This window comes from Theobroma cacao, chromosome 7 (assembly GCF_053813885.1).
Source record: "Theobroma cacao isolate CCN51 chromosome 7, ASM5381388v1, whole genome shotgun sequence".
NCBI classification, from domain to species: Eukaryota; Viridiplantae; Streptophyta; class Magnoliopsida; order Malvales; family Malvaceae; genus Theobroma; species Theobroma cacao.
In genome coordinates, this window is record NC_142645.1 from 18,847,964 (window position 1) to 18,868,170 (window position 20,207).

General features: G+C 32.9%; 1 pseudogene across 1 annotated transcript; it reads right to left on the reverse strand.

Moving 5' to 3' along the window:
* Window positions 1–17,529: 17,529 nt before the first annotated feature.
* Window positions 17,530–19,363, reverse strand: LOC108662859 (cytochrome P450 71D9-like; annotated as a pseudogene). The gene is made up of 2 exons (XR_016027335.1): window positions 18,315–19,363; window positions 17,530–18,211 (listed from the first exon to the last, which is right to left on the reverse strand). The product of XR_016027335.1 is annotated as a cytochrome P450 71D9-like (transcript).
* Window positions 19,364–20,207: the final 844 nt, after the last annotated feature.

Below are 20,207 nucleotides of genomic sequence, written 5' to 3' on the forward strand. Positions count from 1 at the left end.
TAGAGAAGCTCAAGTCTATCCAAAGGTAGAATAAGAGGAAAACTTAAATACAAAGCCATAGTCGACCTTTGCGTGTCTTTAGTCGACCTTGAAGCAAAAAGCTCAAAAAATTGAAATATTATACAAACGTAGTCAACCTTGGCTCCTCTATAGTTGAGCTTGGCAAGCTTAATGCATGAGAAAAAAGGAAAATGAAAGACATAGTCAACCTTGGCTTCACCATAGTCGACTACCTCAACAGAGATTCACAAAAACTGCTCTAAAGAATTAAATCGAGTTGAGGAAGGTTATACTCAACAAGGGACTAATTTGAGAAATTTGAAGAACATAGTGAACCATAAGAGCATTGTGTTCGACCCTCAAGCTTCAACAATGAGCAGACTTAATTCAAACTTGTGTCTAATAGCTCTAAACTTCACTTTAATTATAAAAAGCCACTCTTTAGTCATTTGGAAGCAAAAGAAGACAAACACTCACTTTGAAAACCTTAAAGAGAAATCCTAAAGCTTATTTTCCCCTCTCTAGCCTTCATCTTAGTCTTCCATCAAGCTTTGAAGAATCATTCACTTGAAAATCCTGGAGAAAATTTTCTTCTCTTTGTACCTAAGCTTAACCTTCTTAGCATCAAACCTTTGTGAGGCATTTTCTTGCTATATTTTGTACTCATCTTGTAAAGGTTCTAGCTTAACCTTTGAAAGCTATTTGTTAAGGGTTATCTTTGCTCCCATGAAAAGGTGTTGTTAAGGGTTTTGGTTGAACCCATGAAAAACCATTGTGAAGGTTTCGATTGAGTCTGTGAAAAACCACTGTAAGGGTTGTTGGTTACTCCTATGAAAGGCCATTGTGAAGGTTTAATGGTTGATCCCATACAAAGCACATTTTCTTGAGTGGATTTGAAATTCCTTAGTTTCCAAGGAAGCAGATATAGGTGCTAGAGAAAGTTGAACAACTATCAAATCTTTATGTGTTGGTTTTAAATTTCCACATTGTGATTAATTGCTTCCATTTTCCTTAGGAAAATGTTTTACTTTGATTTTGACTATGGTTGCCAAAAGATTTAATTTTTACACTTTTCTTTCAAAGAAATTCTTAAATACTTGTTCACCTCCCTCTTGGTATACATTGCTTTGAGCTTAGACCACAAACAAAAACATTTATTCAGACACAATTTGGTTTATCCAAAAAAAATTTAGCATCCAAATCATATGAAGTAATTTCATCAATAAATTATGCTCATTTTTTATCATATAAAATACTTAAAATAGTGTACCCACTCACCTTGACAAGAAGTGTATCCTTTTCCTAAGCTTCGAGTCACGAAAATCTTGCTCGTCAACAATACTCGAGCTCAACACAACCTATCACAACAATTTCTAGCATAAATCCTTATTTTTCAAGCAAACCCATTTATTTCAAACTAAGCAAGTAAACCCACACTCTTCATTTATAGCCAATAATTTACAAAACTTCAAACCCAAAGCTTAAATAATGAATGCTTAAACACCTCCTTAGAATGTAAAACCCCTAAAATCCTTTGCTCAAAAATGAGCTAAATGAGCTTAGAATAATAAATTCTTAGATTTAAGGCACAACCTTTGTATTTAAGCCAAAAAATGACTAATCTTACCTTAGAATCAAGTTTGGAAGGTTGAATCCTTGCTCAAAGGACTCTTGAGAGGTTGGAAAAGGGTTTGGTGGCTGCTGGGAATGAGTTAGAAGCTGAGAGAATGAAAAATGGGAGCAAGGGTTCAAGTTGAGCTTTTATTTTTATGTCAGCCTATCCAAAGGTTGACTACCAAATCCCCATAGTCAACTATGGCTTCATTTTGCTATCTAAGATTGAGAATTGGCCTTGTATAGTCAACCCTAAGCCAAAATGTTGATCTTGTTTTAACCTTAAGTCACTAAGGTCGACTTGTAACCATTGGGGGTCGACCTTACATGTTCAAACTTGTAAAAATTCATTCATTTGGCTTTCTTTTCCAACCATTCCTTCAACCTTCAGTAATCCATGAATATAACATAATACTATGGCAAGATTTACATCAAATGACAAGGAATTCTCATAGATAATTAGCACTAACATATAATTCATCAAATTTCAAGTTTTAACCAAATTTCTAATATATAAAAGATTGGGATTTCATAGTTTTGAACTTAAATTATTTGTGTTAAAAACCCCCATGCATTTGCTTTTGAAATGTTTAAGTGTTTGGCACCAAAACATATTCAAAAGAATGCATTTTGCATAATTGAAGTTTCAAGGACCAGCACCCAAGCTGTAAGGATCAACAACCATGATAGAAAGCTTGATCCTAGGACAAAATATGCAATTTTTTTTACTATAAAGATCGACCCTCAAACATCTAAGCTCGATCCTTAAAGAAGAAAGGAGGCACTAAGATCGACATCCATGGTTTAAAAGCTCGAACCTACACATGTAAATTATAGAAAATTTTCAAGCTAGGATCGACACCCCCAAACACCAAGCTCCATTTTAGAGCTTTAGAAGTAGCCATTAGACATGAAAAATCCAAGAAAAATTTTAGTTTTCACCAAATCATCCCTAACAGCTCCAAACTTTTTCGAATCATAAAAAAGATTTCTCTAACACATTTTAGATGTGAGAAGAGTGGACAAAAACATCATTTGATCAAGAGTCAAAGCATATAAAAAAAATAAAAAGAAGTAGAAACTAAGCTAGGGTAAGCAAATTCAATTTTTCCACCAAGCTTTAAAACTTTCTTGTGCTATAATTTCTTTGTGCCTTCATTCCCATCTTTTGTAATCATCTTTATCACTATCATACTCTCCCAAATTTTTACTCACCTAGCAAAATTCATCCTCTAGAGATATCCTTGTCACAACCCAATTTCAGGGCCATGACCGGTGTAAGGGCTCAATGGGCTAAGCCCACTAAGCCCAAGAAAGCCTCTTTGTATAATCTTATATAGTAATTCATATCCTTTTAAAATCAAAAATTCATAATGTTCAAATATAGTCCCTTTGAAAACAATTCATAAAATCCAATTATGCATTCATAATGGCATCATCTACCATAATATACATATATAGCTTGACAAATGAATCTTAGTGTCACGACCCAGAACTCCCATAGAGCCCGTGACAACTGCCGAGACGTCTCAATCGGCATTCATTACCCGGAATGTCAACCGAAACCCTACAAGGCTTTAATATCAGCTTCTCATTTCCCCTGTGGGTAACTGTTTCCAAATACCAAATTCTAAAAGATTTTAAACTGTTTCCAACTTAAACAAATAAAATAATAATTTTCGTCTCACAGGGGTATTTTGGTCATTTATCCCAAAAATCTCAAAATCATCTAAAAATATAGTATGTAAGTGGAAAACACATATTTCATAATCAAAAATAATTTTGGATGTCTAGAACATTCGTTTAAAATGGAATTATGACTATTATAATAAAATAAAAATATTCAATTTTCACATAAAACGATATTTTAAGAACACTGCATAAATAATTTTTATAGCATAAAAGCAAAATAAATTCTTACATACCGTAATACAGATAACCAAAGTATAGAATTTAATTTACAATGACACGTGGGCCCACGAATGACCAAAAGTATCAAAAGAAATGAACCTACAGTTTTTGGATGTGGCAAGTTCAACTGTAATCCTCGCCGATATCAGTTATCTACAATCTATTCTGAGCCTAAAATGGGTGAAAATGAGGGTGGTGAGATTATAAAATCCAGTGAGTAAACAAACATCACTCAAAATATCTAAAGTCGAGTAAAATGAGACTATTAAAACATTTCATCAAACTGTAATTTATCATCTTTCAACTTATTTCAACCAAATGAAATCAATTTATTTAAAGCAAGTAATCAGTATGGCTTATGAATTTCCTAAAAAGCTTGGCTCATGCCAAAAATTATTATCATACTCAGTTATTTGGGATACCTTGGTCGAGGGCTATCCCAACTGAGTCTGCCAAGGCTATTAGAAAGTCGTGTTGTTATTTTGAAAACATAGCCGTTCCTTGGCGTTGGCCGAGTTCCCCTTCACGTGGTGGTTTGGCGTGAAGTGAACTTTAAAGTTATACCTCGGGAGTTACCCTACTCGCCTCTCCAACCGAGGGAAAAATATAATAGGATTTCGTGCCCCTCTAATAGGCTATTCCACAGAACCCAGCCCACTACAGCAGGTCAAACCCACCATACAATAAAATTTTGACAGCATGACAGGGCTAATATATTTACTACCCAGCCTGTAAGGGTAAAATAAAGCAATTCATACAATTCATAAAAAACACAGCCCAGCCAGTCATGCCAATACAATAACATAAGCCATTAATTCAATTTTAAATTTACAACATATCAGTGGTCTCCAATTACTCTATTTTCAAAATCGTTATTTCGTTTCAAGACAATTTATAAAGTATTTTCATTTAAACTCATTTTGTTTACAAAACATAAAAATTTACCATTTGAACTCATTTTCATAAAATTCACCAAAACCGAATAAAAACATACTTTAGATAATTAAAATGATGGTAAGTTTACTCACCGTGTCTAGAGTGGGGATTTTCGAAATACTCAAACTACTGGTCCTCGGGTGCAATTCCCTGACCTTTATCGGAAGACTCACCACCTTGACACAATACAAAATCGAGAAATTCACCACATGGTACTAAATTGAAATTAAACTAATTTAGACTACTAATGCTCGATATGGAATGCAAAAATGTCTAAATTTTTGCCTAAACGCAGTGTTAGCCTATTTCGATCTTTTACCCAATAAATCGATATACGCGTCCGTTTAAACTCCAAATTAATTTTTTTCATCTTCTATACCTCAATTGAACCCAAATTGACTTAATTTCCCTCAGTGTGGTGCAAATTATCAGTCTCGATAGCAAATTACGAAAATACCCCTCGTGGGTAAAAATTTGTATTTTTACTCCGAAAATTCCCATTATTTTTCTAGGCTCATAATTCATCATTATTCATCATAATTCCTCAAATAAACATCAAGATCAGCAGCCAATATTCCCCTACAAAATTCGGCATAATGGGTTTCAATGGGAGAAAATTATATCTCTAGCTTATTTTTGCTATATTTCAATATAACTTAACTAAAATCACTTAATTCAATTATAATCAACCAAAAATCAAGCTCAAAACTCATCCATGGAGGTTTGGCCAGCATGGGTGTCCATACCCACTTTCTAATTTTGCATGGAAATGAGAAAAAAATGCATGGGTAGTGAAAATCACAAGGAAAATTAATGAAATTTACCTTTTTAATGCTTGATTTCTTGATTTCTCTTGATTTTCCCCAAATTTTCAGGTAGGGTTCTTATTTGTTTTTTTCCCCCTTTTCTCCCCTGGTTTGGACGGCTGAAGAAGATGAGAATTCTGGAATTTTGACCTTTTTAATGGCTAAAATAATATAATATTATTTTATTTATTTTTTTAATGTTTTATTAATTCCTTAAATTCTAGCCATCCAATTGTTTCCAAATTTTCACCATACACTTGTTCCACATATCCATAGCTTAGATAAAATTCTCAGACTTATCCAAAATCTTGGTGGAGTAATTTTTGAAATTTACACTTTTACCCCCGTAAAAGTCAAAAATTACATTTTTGCCCCAAAAACTGAAAAATTGCCCATAGACATATTTTTCATCCCTTATACTCATTCCATTCTCCAATTTGTCAAATTTGATCTAAATTCTCTCAAAATCTCAAATTTTGTCTGCGAGTGGTAAAATTACGATTTCACCCCTACACTCTAAAAATCACTGAAATTAAACTTTTTCACTACCAAACCCTCAAATTATACTCCAATACTCAAATCATACTCCAATAAGTCAAATGGGGCCAAAAAAAAATTATTTGCTAAAAATTCTCATTGTGTCTCTAGGTGGCAAATGACCATTTTGTCCCTAGACAGTAAAAATTTCGGTTTGACTCCAAATTGATACTCGAACTCCAAATCATCATATTAAACCATTATGGGACTTTAATATTCTTAATTTCATTTTAAATTCTCTATTTGATCTAGTTCGAGGCTTAAATTAACTTAATTGTACCATTTGGTACATTGTCGTCTTTTAACGACTTTTCTTTCGGGGCTTTCCAAGTATGCAAGCATATTGTCAATCATATGAATGACATGACAAGTATTTTATAAGGTCGAGCTTGACACTTAGTATTTCACCTCAAGTATTCATATACACATAATTAGGCCTTAACAATCAGCAGAGTGACTCTGGTCACGGTTGCTAACATTTAATGTCATGGTGAACCTATCGAGTAATGGATAGGGAGGAGCACCTTGTCCTAGGATCCAAACACCTTTAACTTAGGAAACCTAAAACATGAATTTTAAAAACGTGAGTGCAAACTCATTGATTGAACATAGGAAAGGAACAAGCAATAACAAGGAATGGTTTAGAGAACATGATGCACTTATTTAAAAACAATGTCATTTAGTTCAAATTCTTATTAAAATCCCTCCATTAAACCCTTGGTTGTAAAATTATTTAAAGATGAAGGAACCGTATTCAACATGAAATTGGAAAAAAGGGAAATTTCCTGCAATAATCCAAGTAAGGCAGTATAAACAGAATGTTTCTCGTTGCAATAAAATCAATTTGCAAATAAATGACAAATTTTCAAGATTCATCATGTGCATCTCACCCAGCTCGTGTGCATCCCACCACATCGTGCACATAACTGGATATCCCATCTCACCCAACTCATGTGCATCCCACCACATTGTGCACATAGCCGGACAGTATCACCATCCATCTCCCTCACCACCGTCATCACCGGCAAGTGCACACTTACCTCGCACATGCACGATTGCATTTGTCACACAATGGTACCATTTATGACATAGTATATATATATCAACATTATACAAAAGCATATGGATTTATCCTTTTACACAATTCGCATTTCACAACACCAAACATTTTATCAAGGGCTTGTTCCCAAGCAATTTTAAAGCAAAAATCGATAAAATTTCCAAATGATTCATTGAACACGTAAACATTTCCCTAAAACATTTTGAAATGCAAGTTCACTCACCGATATTTGTTGAACCTTTAATCGACTCTAACTTCCCTAACAGTTCAAATGGGGCTGAGGGCCTCATTGGAACCTATCACGCACAAAAACATCATAGCCAATCCAATTTACATTAATATCACTCCAAAAGCTGTTTTCCCAAATTAAGCTTCACTAGCCCTTCCTATCTATCTTCCATTACCATTTGATTGGCTATTCCGTTCTCTACTTTAGTAACACTAGAAATAGATAAACAACTTCAGCAATACGCAATTCATAACTTTAATTGTTAGCCTTTATCAACAACTTAAAACCAGTCCTAATTCATCACTCACCTTGATGGATTTAATGAAATTTCTTCCCAAGAGTCCTCAAGTTATCATGAAACCTCTCTTTCTCTTTCTACAAAGTTCAACTGGTGAGAGAAAGTATTGAAGAAAGACTTTTAAGGGTTTGTTTAAGGTGAGGGACTAAAAGAGTATGAAAAGCCCTACAACAGGGTGTGCAGAGCACACAAATTGGGGTTAGTTTGGGAGAGTGATGGAAGCTCGAAAGAAGCTTTCATGGAAGAAGAGAGAAACGTGAGATGGGAGGAAGGAGAAGAAGAAGTTGCTTGAGAAATGAAGAAGCTTCCAGAAGAATGAGATTTTTATAGTTAAAGCTTATCTAAATCTTCATGCAATTACAATAATGCATTTAACAAAGCCACTTGTCTTCCTTCTTTTCTTGTGCAAGCTTTTTACTTTTTTGACACTGGGAAAAGGTCTAAAATCCTCTGAAAGAGGTCCTTTACGTAGCCCCCAAAAGTCCTAGCTTCCAAAATCCCCTAAACTTGTTATTTGTGGAAATTACGATGAAGGCCACGGCTCTCAATTTCCAGCACCGCGGCGCTCAAATGTTCTGTCCAACTCTATTCTTTTGGTGTAGTACTTTTACCTTGACAAAGGTTTTTGACCACATTCCTGTCAAAACTGGCAAACTGGTAAACATAAAAGTTATAGCCTTGCCTCTTAGCTTTCTAATGGTCTAAAAATCATGTTATTTGGACTCTTATAGTGGGAGATATGATTGAAAAACCGAAACATATACAAATAAAGCAACAGCCCATTATGCACCTTTCTTCACCCATTGAAATTATTTTTGAATCCTACTCCTATAACAACATAAAATAATTATAAGTAACGTAAAACTAGCATCGTTAGCTCAAATTAAACCTTTAAACATAAGTTTCACCTCGAGTTACGTGTCTATAAAGGTCGAGGTTTCACACGTAAGCTTTATTAGCCACCATATCAAAGTACAAGATACTACAATCCTTGCTATTTAAAATTGTAAGCGAGAAAAGCTTATACCTTAGCCTAAGAAAACGGTAGAGAGGTTGTGCTTCATCCTTGTGAAAAGGTATTGTAAAGGTTGTGCTTGATCCTTTGAAAAGGCATTGTAAAGGTTATGCTTGAGCTTTGAAAAAGTATTTTTCATAATGGATTTGAAACTCCTTAGCTTCTTAAGGGAGAAGACATAGGCATTTATAGAGAAGGTCAAACCTTTATAAATTCCTTGTGTCTTTTTTTTTATTTTTTACTTCTGGAATTTATGCATTTACATTTAAAAGTTATCAAATTTCTCTTAAATTGTCAATCCTTTAATTTACTCTTTAAATTATTTTTGACACACTTTGATATACTTCTGCATTTTATTTACTTTGAAGACTTTTGAAATTTGTTCTCAACTTGCTTATTCTTTAATTTACTTTTCAAATTACTTTTGTCATAGTTTAGTAGAAAAACAAGTTTGTTTTGAGCTTACCTTGACTGGAAGCTTGTGAAAGTTTTAAACTTGTGCATTTTTTGGACAGTTTACCAAATTTAGTTTCCATATTGTTTATTAATTGATTTATTCATAAATTTATTTTTAGCACAATTTGATTGAAAAACACAAGTTGAGAAAATTGTTTTTAACTTGTCTTCATTGAAAAAGGTTTTAGATTGTTTTCATTAAAAGTTTAATTTGTTGAAAGAAATTTATAAAAATCCAATGCACCTCCCTCTTGGATATTTCTGCATTGTTATTGAGCTAACATTTCTAACAAATGTAATAAAAATAAAAGATATTCAATTAAAGAAAAATATCAATTATATAATCACAAGGTTATAAGTAGAGTATCACATTTATTAATGCATTCATTTTGCATCATCCATGATTTTGCATTGCATACTAGTCAATTATTTTACAAATGGGCCTAAAACCCTAATTATGGGATTTTCTCAAGAAGCTTGCAAACATGAGTTTTCTCGAGAATTTCCTTAGGTGAGAAAAAACCTTCAAGACTTCACCAAAGTATTGGAATGGTCTACAAATGATTTTTTTTTATACAAGTTTTTTTTCCATTATTTAAAATTGGAAAATCATGTCATCATTTTATGGTTGCATCATGTGCATTAATAATATATATTTGGTTCAAGAATGATAATATCCAACAATGAGATCTTCTTGGCGGGTTTATAGAGATGAATTTTCTCGAGAAATTCCATAAGTGAGGGAAATTCTCAGACTTCACCATAGAGTTGGGATGGTCTTAAAATGTTTCTCCAAGATAAAGATTTTATCTACACATCAATAAAAAAATAATAAATAAAATAAAAAATAATGAAAAAAAGTAGAGAAAAAAGAAAGAGAAGAAAAAAATAAAATATATAAAAACCAAAACCAAAAATCATCATGGTTAAGTAAAACCCAATAACAAGCTTATTCGAAGGGATAAGCGTGTCTTTTTGAATACTCTCGAGGTGAGAAGGATTTCATAAAAATCCCTACTAAATTGATAGAGGAGTATTAGAAAAGTCTCCAATAGTTAATGGAGAATAAGAATTAATAGTATAATCAAAGAGTAATGATTAAGGAAATATATAAGAATAATATTAAAGATTAAGGTTAAAATAGGATAACAAGTGATTATTTGGTACCATTTGTTGAATGGGCATCACAAGGGTGCTAATCCTTCCTTGTTTCTTAATAGTACTCTCAAATTCAACTCAATAAAACTTGTATACCAAGTTTTGCATTTTAGATAGACTTAAAATTAATTTAGGACCTTGTCAAAGAGAACAAATTCAATAGGTGGTCAATTGCATCTTACAAAAAAAGACTGGTGGTGACTCCAAAGTTTCACATCAAGGCAAACAGATTCCTAAACCCGCACGTTGCAACAAAAATCATGAGATAAAAAGGAGAAGTGATATATAAAGAATCGATTTAATGAACAATCTAACAACCCCTTTAAGAAATCATGTTGCCAATTGTGAGGAAACCAAATGTTGAGAAATCATTGAAGTGGAATATAATGGGCATTCAAGTTGATAAAACATATTTATCAAATACTCATATTTTGAAGAGTCATTTGCAAAATAGTTCCAATGCACATCCAAGGCATCATCAACCATCAAACATCATTCATCATCATCAAGCATTTCCAAGCATCATCAAGAAAAATATCATCAATTAAGCATTATCGAGGATTCTTCCAATTTGCCAATCATGTAAGAAAGTATTACGATCAAGTAAGTACAAGTATTATTGCAAGGATTAATGTGACATTCTCCATAAAGAAAAGTTTTATAGACATATACCAATCCAAGAAGAAGCAAGATTGAAACTCAAGGTAGTACTTGTTATTGCTCAATAAATGACTTAAGTCAAATAACTCGAAGAACGTAATCCATGAGTAATACCAATTGTTATAAAATATTGAAAAGCAAGGCACTCAAGTCATGAATATATTCTAAGATTTATCTTTAAGTGAATTTCCAATCATCAATCCTAATTGAATCGCATTAAGTTGTCAATATTTAATAAAGAAGTATTCAATCAAAGCAAATTAGGCGTTCAAAGCTAACTTAAGCTATAGTTCATATTTCATATCGAGATCCCAAGTAATTCAAAGGTGACTTATGAGCTAAAGGAGGATGCACATCAACTTTTTTTACGATGTATACATTAAAAAGCTCAAGGAAGTTATAGTGATCATATAAGTATATATTCAAGAAAATTTTAATTATGTCAACACAAAATATAGGTTATGATCAATCTTGACATTAAAAAATAACTGTCACGACCCGGTACTCCCCTCGAGCCTGTGACAACAGCCGCGACGTCCCGATAGGCACTCATTACCCGAAATTTCGATCGGAACCCCACAAGGCTTAGCATCAGCTTCAACATCTCCCCGATGAGCGACAGTTATTAAATCTCGCATTTCAAGAAATCATAAATCGTTTCCAAATCAAAACAATATAATATTATTTTCTGGCTCACAGGGGCATTTTCGTCATTTTTTTTCAAAAATACTGAAACCCGCCAAAACATGGTATGTGGGTGAAAAACACATGTTTCATAATTGAAAGCAAATTTAGATGTCTAAAATAATTATTTGAAATGAAATTATAATTGTTTGAATAAAATAATAATATTTAATAAAATATTCTATTTAAAAAAAAACAATATTTATAGAGAAATCCGTAATTAATTTTTGTAGTGTAAAAGCTAAATATATTCATACGTACTTTAAAGCAAATAACTGAAGTATAAAATTACTTTTACAGTGACACGTGGGCCTCCAACTAACCAATAAGGTGTGAGTCTATGAACCTACAATTTTGTCGATGCAAGGCTAACTGAAGTCCTTGATGCAATCGGCTATCTACCGACTATCCCGAGCCTAAAATGTGAGGAATTTAGGGTGGTGAGATTATAAAATCCCAGTGAGTAAACAGATACCATCTAAACCATCTAAAGTCTAGTAAATGGAGACAAGTAAGATATTCCATTCCAGTGTGTTTTTCATAACATCAATAATCAATTTACTCAAATAATCAACTTTGCTTATGTATTTCATAAAACTTGGCTCTTGCCAAAATCATTCCCGGGGATGCCTTGGCCTAGGCATCTGATCGAGACCGTCAAGGCTGTTCAGTGTAGTACACACATGAACATATTTTTACATTTGAAAATCTAGCCATGCCTTGGCGTTGGCTGAGTCTCACTCTCACGCAGTGGTCCACGTGAAGTGCACTCAAATCTTTACCTCCATAGATACTCTCCACACGGCTCTCCGATAGAAGTAAGGTATATCTGATTTTGTGCCCCCTCTCTTAGGTTGGTCCACAGAACCTCCACCACCTGATTTATAAAATCTTTTTCTGCATGACATGACAATTTATCGCAACCTAGCCTCTCAAGGCTGAATACACAGTACAAATAATTCTAACACCAAAATCAGTTTACCCATTCATGCTCATATATTGTCATAAGCCATTCAATTTAAAATCATAAATTTACAACACATCAAGTGGTCTCCAGTTACTCTACTTTCAAAATCATAATTCAATTTCAAGACAATTTATAAAATCATTTTATTTAAACACATTTTACTTATAAAACATAAGGATTTACCATTTAACTCATTTTTCATAAAATCACAAAAACAAATAAAAACTACTTTAGATAATTAAGACGATAGTAAGGATACTCACAGTATCAGGAGTAGAAATACTCCTAGTCCCGGTCTTTGGTGTAATCTCTTTATCCTTATAAAATAGCTCACCACCTATACATCACACATGACACAAAATTCAATAATTTGTGTCAATTTGTCATAAACTATTTCAGGCCCTCTAAATCTAAATGAATGCATGGAATGCTCGGTCGACCACTTAAACGCGATGTTGACCTAATTCAGTGTATCGCCTGATTAAATTACTAACGCATCCAATTTAATCCCAAATTACTCCATTTCTTTTCTAATACCTCAATTCACCAAACATTATTCAAATAACACCAATTTCAGCATCAAAACCCTCCCATTTCTTCATGGAAAAATTCGGCCATTACAGTGCACTAACACCGTGATTTTTCCTACTTAATTTTCTCACCATTATTCATCATTTCCTAAGCCATTTCTCTTGAAATAATAACAATCCATCACCTACACACATCAAGGAAGATTCAGCCAATGAAGATTCATGGGGAACATGGATTCTTTTCTTGTTGTTTTGCTTCTAAATATGCTAAACTAACCTTAATCACTAGCATAACTCAAAATCAACAATTCCAACATCATTTCTCTCTCCATACCCATTTAGCTAGCCATGAATTCACCATGAAAACATGAAATTTAACCATGAAAAATAAGGAGAAATGCATGGGAAAGAAAGATCTCAAGCTTAATTGAAAATTTTTATTTTTTTTTCACTTGTTTCCGTGAATTTTCACACTTTTCCCTTGAATTTTTCCACCTAGGGTTTGTTCTCTTCCTTTTCTTCTTTTGTTCTTCTTTGGTTGGCCATACTAAGAGAAATGGGCTGATTTTTTTGTTAATTATAAAGAAAATAATAAAAAATTAAAAGCTTGACATTTGTCACCATCCCATTGGTTCATTTTTTAAAACTTTAAAAAAAATTAAAACTTTTTATCTCCACCACATATTTTTTCTCACTTATCCATAACATAAAAAGTAAATGGATGAATTCTATGAGCATGACAAGTGTTGGTGGTGTAAAATTATAATTTTGCCACTGGGGTGGCAAAATTACCATTTTACCCATATGCTCCGAAAAATAAAAAGATTATAATTTTTCACTTCTCAACCTCAAATCATACTCCAATAAGTCAAATATGATCAAAATATTTCAAAAAATTCTCATCTTGTCCTCGAGTGGTAAAATTACCATTTTGCCCCTAGATAGTAAAATTTTCGGTTTGACTCCAAACTGATCCTCGAACTCCGAATCACCATATTAAATCATTCCTGGACTGTAAAATTTTCAATTTCACCCTAAAATCTCTATTTGATCTAGTTCGAGGCTTAAATCAACTTTGTTGTACCTCTAGGTACAGTACTGACTTTTTGTCGCTTTTTTTCGAGGCTTTCTTAGTATGTAAACATACTATCCATCACATGTATATCATGACAAGTATTTTATAAGGTCAGGTTTTACAATAACCCTTAAAAGTAATTCTTTCACTTAGGTCAAGTCTCAAGCATCAAGACTTTAAACATTAAGGTGAAGCTTAATTAATGATCACGTAAGCAAATAACTTGACCAAAAACAATAGATGGGACAAGAGTCAATATTTTTAATGAAGTTCAAGTAGTTTACATAATTAAATTTATAAGCATAAGGATTCAATGTTGAAAAAATATTTAAGCACAAAGATAAAGCACATTTCAAGATTTGTTCCTAGGCCAAGCATTTTGAACATTCATTTATCAAGAAATAGTTTTATCTATATAAGCACTTGAGGACTTAATAAAATCAATATAAGTGCCATATTTAGAAAAATATAAGGTCAAGCATTTATGAAACTTTCCTAACTCCATCAAAATTTCTAATAGCCAAACAAAATTTAAAGGAAAAAGCTCACCTTGATTTAAACCAAAACATCTTCTTCTTTTTTTAAAAGAAGAAGACCAAAATATCTGACAAAATAACCCTCAAAAGCTAGTATAAGTGTCCGCCAAAAATTTTAGAATAAGAAAACTCTCACTTAGTCAAAAAATAGTCAACCATTGTTGTTGACTTCATTTAATCCTTTAAAGTTCTTTCTGAACACACAAGTTAAGTAGCTAGAAAGCATTCTAACCAAGATAAATAAAGTTATAAGAAGAGAGAGATCGGACCACATTGTGAGTTCAATCAAGTTATCAACAAATGCTTTAGTTGTGCTGGCAAATGAATATGTACCCAACTTCGCATGCTCAAGAAATTCATTAAGTCACAATGTCAATATTTTTTCAAATTCCTTTTTGGATGGTTTTTGTTAAATATAAGAAAATGGGGATAGATTTAAGAAAAAAAAACTATCCCAATTAAGGGGACAAGGATGAAAAAAAGACTTTTGCGGTTTTCTTTGGAATTTTCGAGTAACAGAGACTGGTGATTAGCGGCCAGAGAGAAGAGAGGTAGAGAAAGAACAAGAGAAGGAAAAATGGGAAACAAAAAAGAACTAAATGTGCTTTAAATAACCTCACTAAAACAGCATACGTAGTTTTGGGCAAAGGAGAGAAGAAAAAAAAAGGAGGAAGAAAGAAAAAGAAAAAGCACGTGATCATTTAACTTTTACCCAAACAATTTTTTTTTATTTCTAACGTGTCGGTGTCACATCATCACTATTTGACAGATCAAGAACACGTAAGTGCCATCAGTGATAGATCTAAGATTTTGTATGAGAGGTGCCTAAAGAGAAATCATATAAAGTTAGGAAATGGGTTAATGATTTAATTCGAAGCAAAAAAAAATCAATTTTGAAATAAAATTAAACTAGAACATAAAATTTTATTAATAATTTAAATATAAAACTTCAAATCCACCAATATAAATAAACAAAAAGTAGAATGAAAAATTAACTTTAGATCTTCACATTGGGCATTGTAAGCTATGTTTAGTGTGCTTTCATGCTTTCAATTCATCAATAATTAAATTCGTGTCAATTAAAATACATAACAATAATTGAACAACAATATCCTTTATAAATTCAAATATTACTAATATATAGTAAATGTAAAAAATTAATATTGATTTGGGATTTCAAAAAACCAAGAAAAAAAATGAGAAGAAAAAGGAGATTAATGGTTTAAAACAAAAATTATAGGGTTTCTTTTAAAAAAAAATAAAAAAGAAGGAAAACAAGAGAAAAAAAAAGAAAAGAAAATAATTCCAAAATTTGGAGTTGGAGGGTCTAACAAAAACTGAAAGGTTTAATTGAAGAAAAAAAAGAGATGAAGGGTTTAAAAATATATATATAGGGGTTTCTATTAAAAAAAGGAAAAAAGAAGGAAAAAAAAGAAAAAAAAATCGCTAAATTTGGAGATAAAAGGTTTATAAAAAACAGAAAGGTTTTTATGAAAAAAACAAACAACTGAAGGGTTTATCACAAAAAAAGGAAAAAGGAAAAAAGAGACAAAATAATTCAAAAAAAGTAAAAGGTTTTTAACATAAAAAAATGAAAAATTTACCTTAGAATTTTTACCACTATTCCAAACTAAATTAATTTGACTTATTTAAGGGCAATAAAATTATATATTTTAAATTTTATACACATCAAAATAAAAAAAAATTAAAAATTGAGTGCCACCCCTCTCCCTCTGCCCCTGAATCCCATGTCAATGTCTCTAAGGGTCAATTTAGATAAAGTTACTCATAAGAACCAAATTGCATCCAATATTAAAATTAAAGGAAATAAATTAACAAAATTTTAAAGAGAGGGACTTAATTAAAGAAACACTACTACAGGAACTTTTTGTATACTTTGACCATTTTTCAAACACGCAGTAAAACCAAAGAGGATCCTAGAGGAATTTACAAAAGCAATCTGCCAGGAGCACGTAAGAATCTAGGAAGGCAACAACTTACCTTGACTTTCGAGTGGAGCCATGAGACAGAAGCTCATCTACAAAAATAATAATAATAATAACAATAATAATTGGTCTATTAATAAAAGAAGCAAAGAAATAAGAGCTAACTAGATAAGAAACATTCCAGAATTGCATACTCAAGTGGGAAATCTTTTGCCGAGGAAATGAAGGATAAACAGATGAGAAAAGGTTTAAAATTTCCTAAAGCAACTGAGGTTTAACATTTAAGGAAAGCAGCCAAACAAATATAGAGAAATCGAAGGAAATGAGGGAAAATCCAGATGATACAATGAGATTAAATTCTGAAAGCATGATGGGTTTTGCCTTTTTACTTAAAGGATGCAATGAAGAGAAATCTGTACAGGTGAGTTTTAAAAATAGAAGGAAATTTTACATACAATACCACATCATTAGATAAATACTACGTCATCACCATCACGTTATCAAATTCAATGCAACATTAATAAAAAAATGTCAAGTCAGCTTCATCAAATGCCATGTAAGCATATATAATGAAAGAATTTTAACACCATTAACAATTGGACTAAAATTGATAATTTTGAAAAGTATAAGAATTCGATTTTTATAAATTATTTAAAAAATTAAATTCAGCACTTAAATAGAATATAAAGATTAATTGAATAATTCAATCAGTAAAAAAAATAATAACAGAGGCTAAAGGAAAAATTGATCATAACGATAGTTTCCTTTTAATCTTTCATCGGTTATGTTCAAATTTTTGCCGATCATCAGATTGGGTTAATACGATATCAAAACCTACAAAATCCAAATCAACGGAATCAAAATTGAGGATTAAAATGGAATTTTGATTCTTATTTCTGATCAAATTCTTGTTGTATATTTTCATGGGTCTTTTTTTTCTTAAATAAGCCTTTCCACATGGACACAAAAATATACAACAAAATGCGACATCAACAATGATATGTCAATTCCTAATTGAGCAAATTGAGGGAAAGGCTATAATGGGACCATAGAATAGGATTGAGGATTAAACTGGAATAATTTGAAAGTTCAGAACCCAATTGAAAATAAATTAAATAATTCAAATTAGGCTGCCTTGATGTTGAAAAAGAAAAAGCCAAAATTTAAACATAATTTAATTGGCATAGGAATGATATGGAATTGGAATTAAGCATAGATCATGTTTCCTTGCTACTGTGGCAGCGAAGACTTCAGTCATGTCTAAATCTTCTGGTTTTCTTCCATCTGTAGGTTTCCAGTCAAAATGATACAACAACTGTGCAATAGGGAGCTCAACGTTCGCCATGCCGAACGCAATGCCAGGGCATATCCTCCTCCCAGCACCAAAGGGAATGAACTCAAAATTAACTCCTCTAAAGTCAATTGAACTCTCGAGGAACCTCTACGGATAGAATCTCTCTGCTTCAATCCAATACTTGGGATCCCTTCCAATTGCCCATCCGTTGATGATGACTCTGGACTTGGCAGGTATCTCGTACCCATTAATTTTACATCTTTCCCTACTTTCTCTCGGAAGTAGCAAAGGAAGAGCTGGGTGTAATCTCAGAGTTTCTTTCATAACTAACTTCAAGTATTTTAATTCTGAAAGGCCTTCTTCACAAGCCCCTCCTTTTTTATCAAAGACTTGCCTCACCTCTGCTTGTGCCTTTTCCAAAACTTTTGGATTTTACCATTTCAGACATTGCCCATTCAATGGTCATGGATGTTGTCTCCCCTCCAGCAGAAAACATGTCCTGGAACAAGACTTTGTTCAGTTTCTTCGTTAAATAGATTCGTATCTAGCAGATGTATACTTCGACAAATCAAATGTTTAGTATCACAGTTTAAAGTAGGTACCTGGATCACTGCCTTGATATTAGAGTCTGTCAATGGTATATCAAGATCTCCATGATCCTGAAGATTTAAAAGAACGTGAACCAGATCATTCACTTCATCTATATAACCAATCTCCGATGTTGTCATACGATCAGTTTTATGTTCCTGGATGATATTTTCAAGAATCTTGTCTGACTTTTCGTGCAGCTTTTAAAGTTGAAAGCTTCTTCCACTCAGAAGTTGAAGCAATTTGATGGAAGGGAAAGCATCAGCAAGACTAAAACCGCCAACAATCTCTACGGCTTCCTGGACCACTTGAGAGAGAGCTTCTTGGTCTTTGCATTTTGCACCAAATGCGGCCCTCGCGGTGATGTTAGATGTTAATGCCCGGAGCAGCTTTCTAAGGTTAATAGGCGATCCTGCTTTTGGAGAAATGGAAGCAATGAAATTGGATACTTCTTCTTCCCTGATAGCGCGGAATGATTGAACGCGTTTCGCACTCAGCAACTCCAACGTGCAAATTTTTCGCAGTTGCCTCCAGTAGTCCCCATAAGGGGCAAAGCCAATATCTGTGAAATCTTAAAATAAGATGCTTGCAGCAGGGAGATATGGCCTGCTAGCAAAATTCAGGTCATGTTTCAGGACTTCTTGCGCGGCTTCTGGTGAAGAAATGATAACGTTGGATAACTCACCAAGTTGTAGGTGCATTACGGGCCCATGTTTCTTGGCCAGATCTCTCAGGCAGCGGTGGGGAAGAGTGCCAATGAAGAGATGCATGTTTCCTATGAGAGGCAGTTTCCACGGCCCTGGGGGTAGATTTGGTTCCTGTTTAATATTGCTTTTGGATTTCTTGATCCATATCCTAATGATTGTGAACGCCAGGAGGAAGATGGCAAGAAGGATTTGGTGATCCATGTAAAGATCAATTGGAGATGAGTCAATTTTTTACTTCTGGCATGTAATACAATACTTGATGGCTAGACTCTTACCTCACAGGGTCTAACTCATCTTTATTTGTAACCAAAACAATTATTATTGGTGTAGCTGTACCTGCTTGTGAACTTAATGAATGGAGCTTGAAAATATTTTCTGATAATTGAACTCAGTGAAGATTCTGGTATAAGTTGGAAACCAAGATTTTAATATGATTTAAGGATATTATATACAAATAAAAAGTTTGAATTATGAAAAGGAGTTGTATCTTTATAACTATATATATATATACATATATATATATATATATATATATTACATAGAAAAACCAGAAAATAACCATATCCATTTTTAGGCCCCAATACATTGCATCAGTTCTCTTTGACCCGTCTTTAAGCTCTTTCTTCTTATGACAGTTTGCAAAGATAATATTAAATATCCAAAACGGCTGGCGGCCTGGGGCCATTCCCTTGGTGGGCGTTTGGTAGCTGGAGCACATTCAAATTCTTGTCTCAGCAGCCTAGTTTTTCTTTGACTCCGCTAGCAATTTGATAATCCACTTGCACCAATGTAGCCGTCAACACCTGTGCATTGGGCATTGGTGACTTCACCTAGCAATCTGATAAAGTTATTTTTATTTATATTAGGACTCGATAGGGTTTATCAGAGATAGTTAAATAGTAATAGAGATATCGTAACTGATTATATAAATAGTTAGGAGAAAGAAAACCCGGAAGAGAAGAGGAGATGATTACCTAAGAAAAATTAATATACAAATTTGGAATCATGATGTTATGGAATATAGGAATAAAAAAGCAAGACTTGTAAGTGCTCCAAATTTGAAGGGACAAAAATGAAGTACAGTCATTCAAGTTGGAGATGTTGTCAATTAATGTTGTAGTTTTTATTGGTTTTGCTGTTTATCTTTTTTATTTTATTGACTTGTTCCTAACTTGGAGTTCATAGTTTATCTTGACTTGG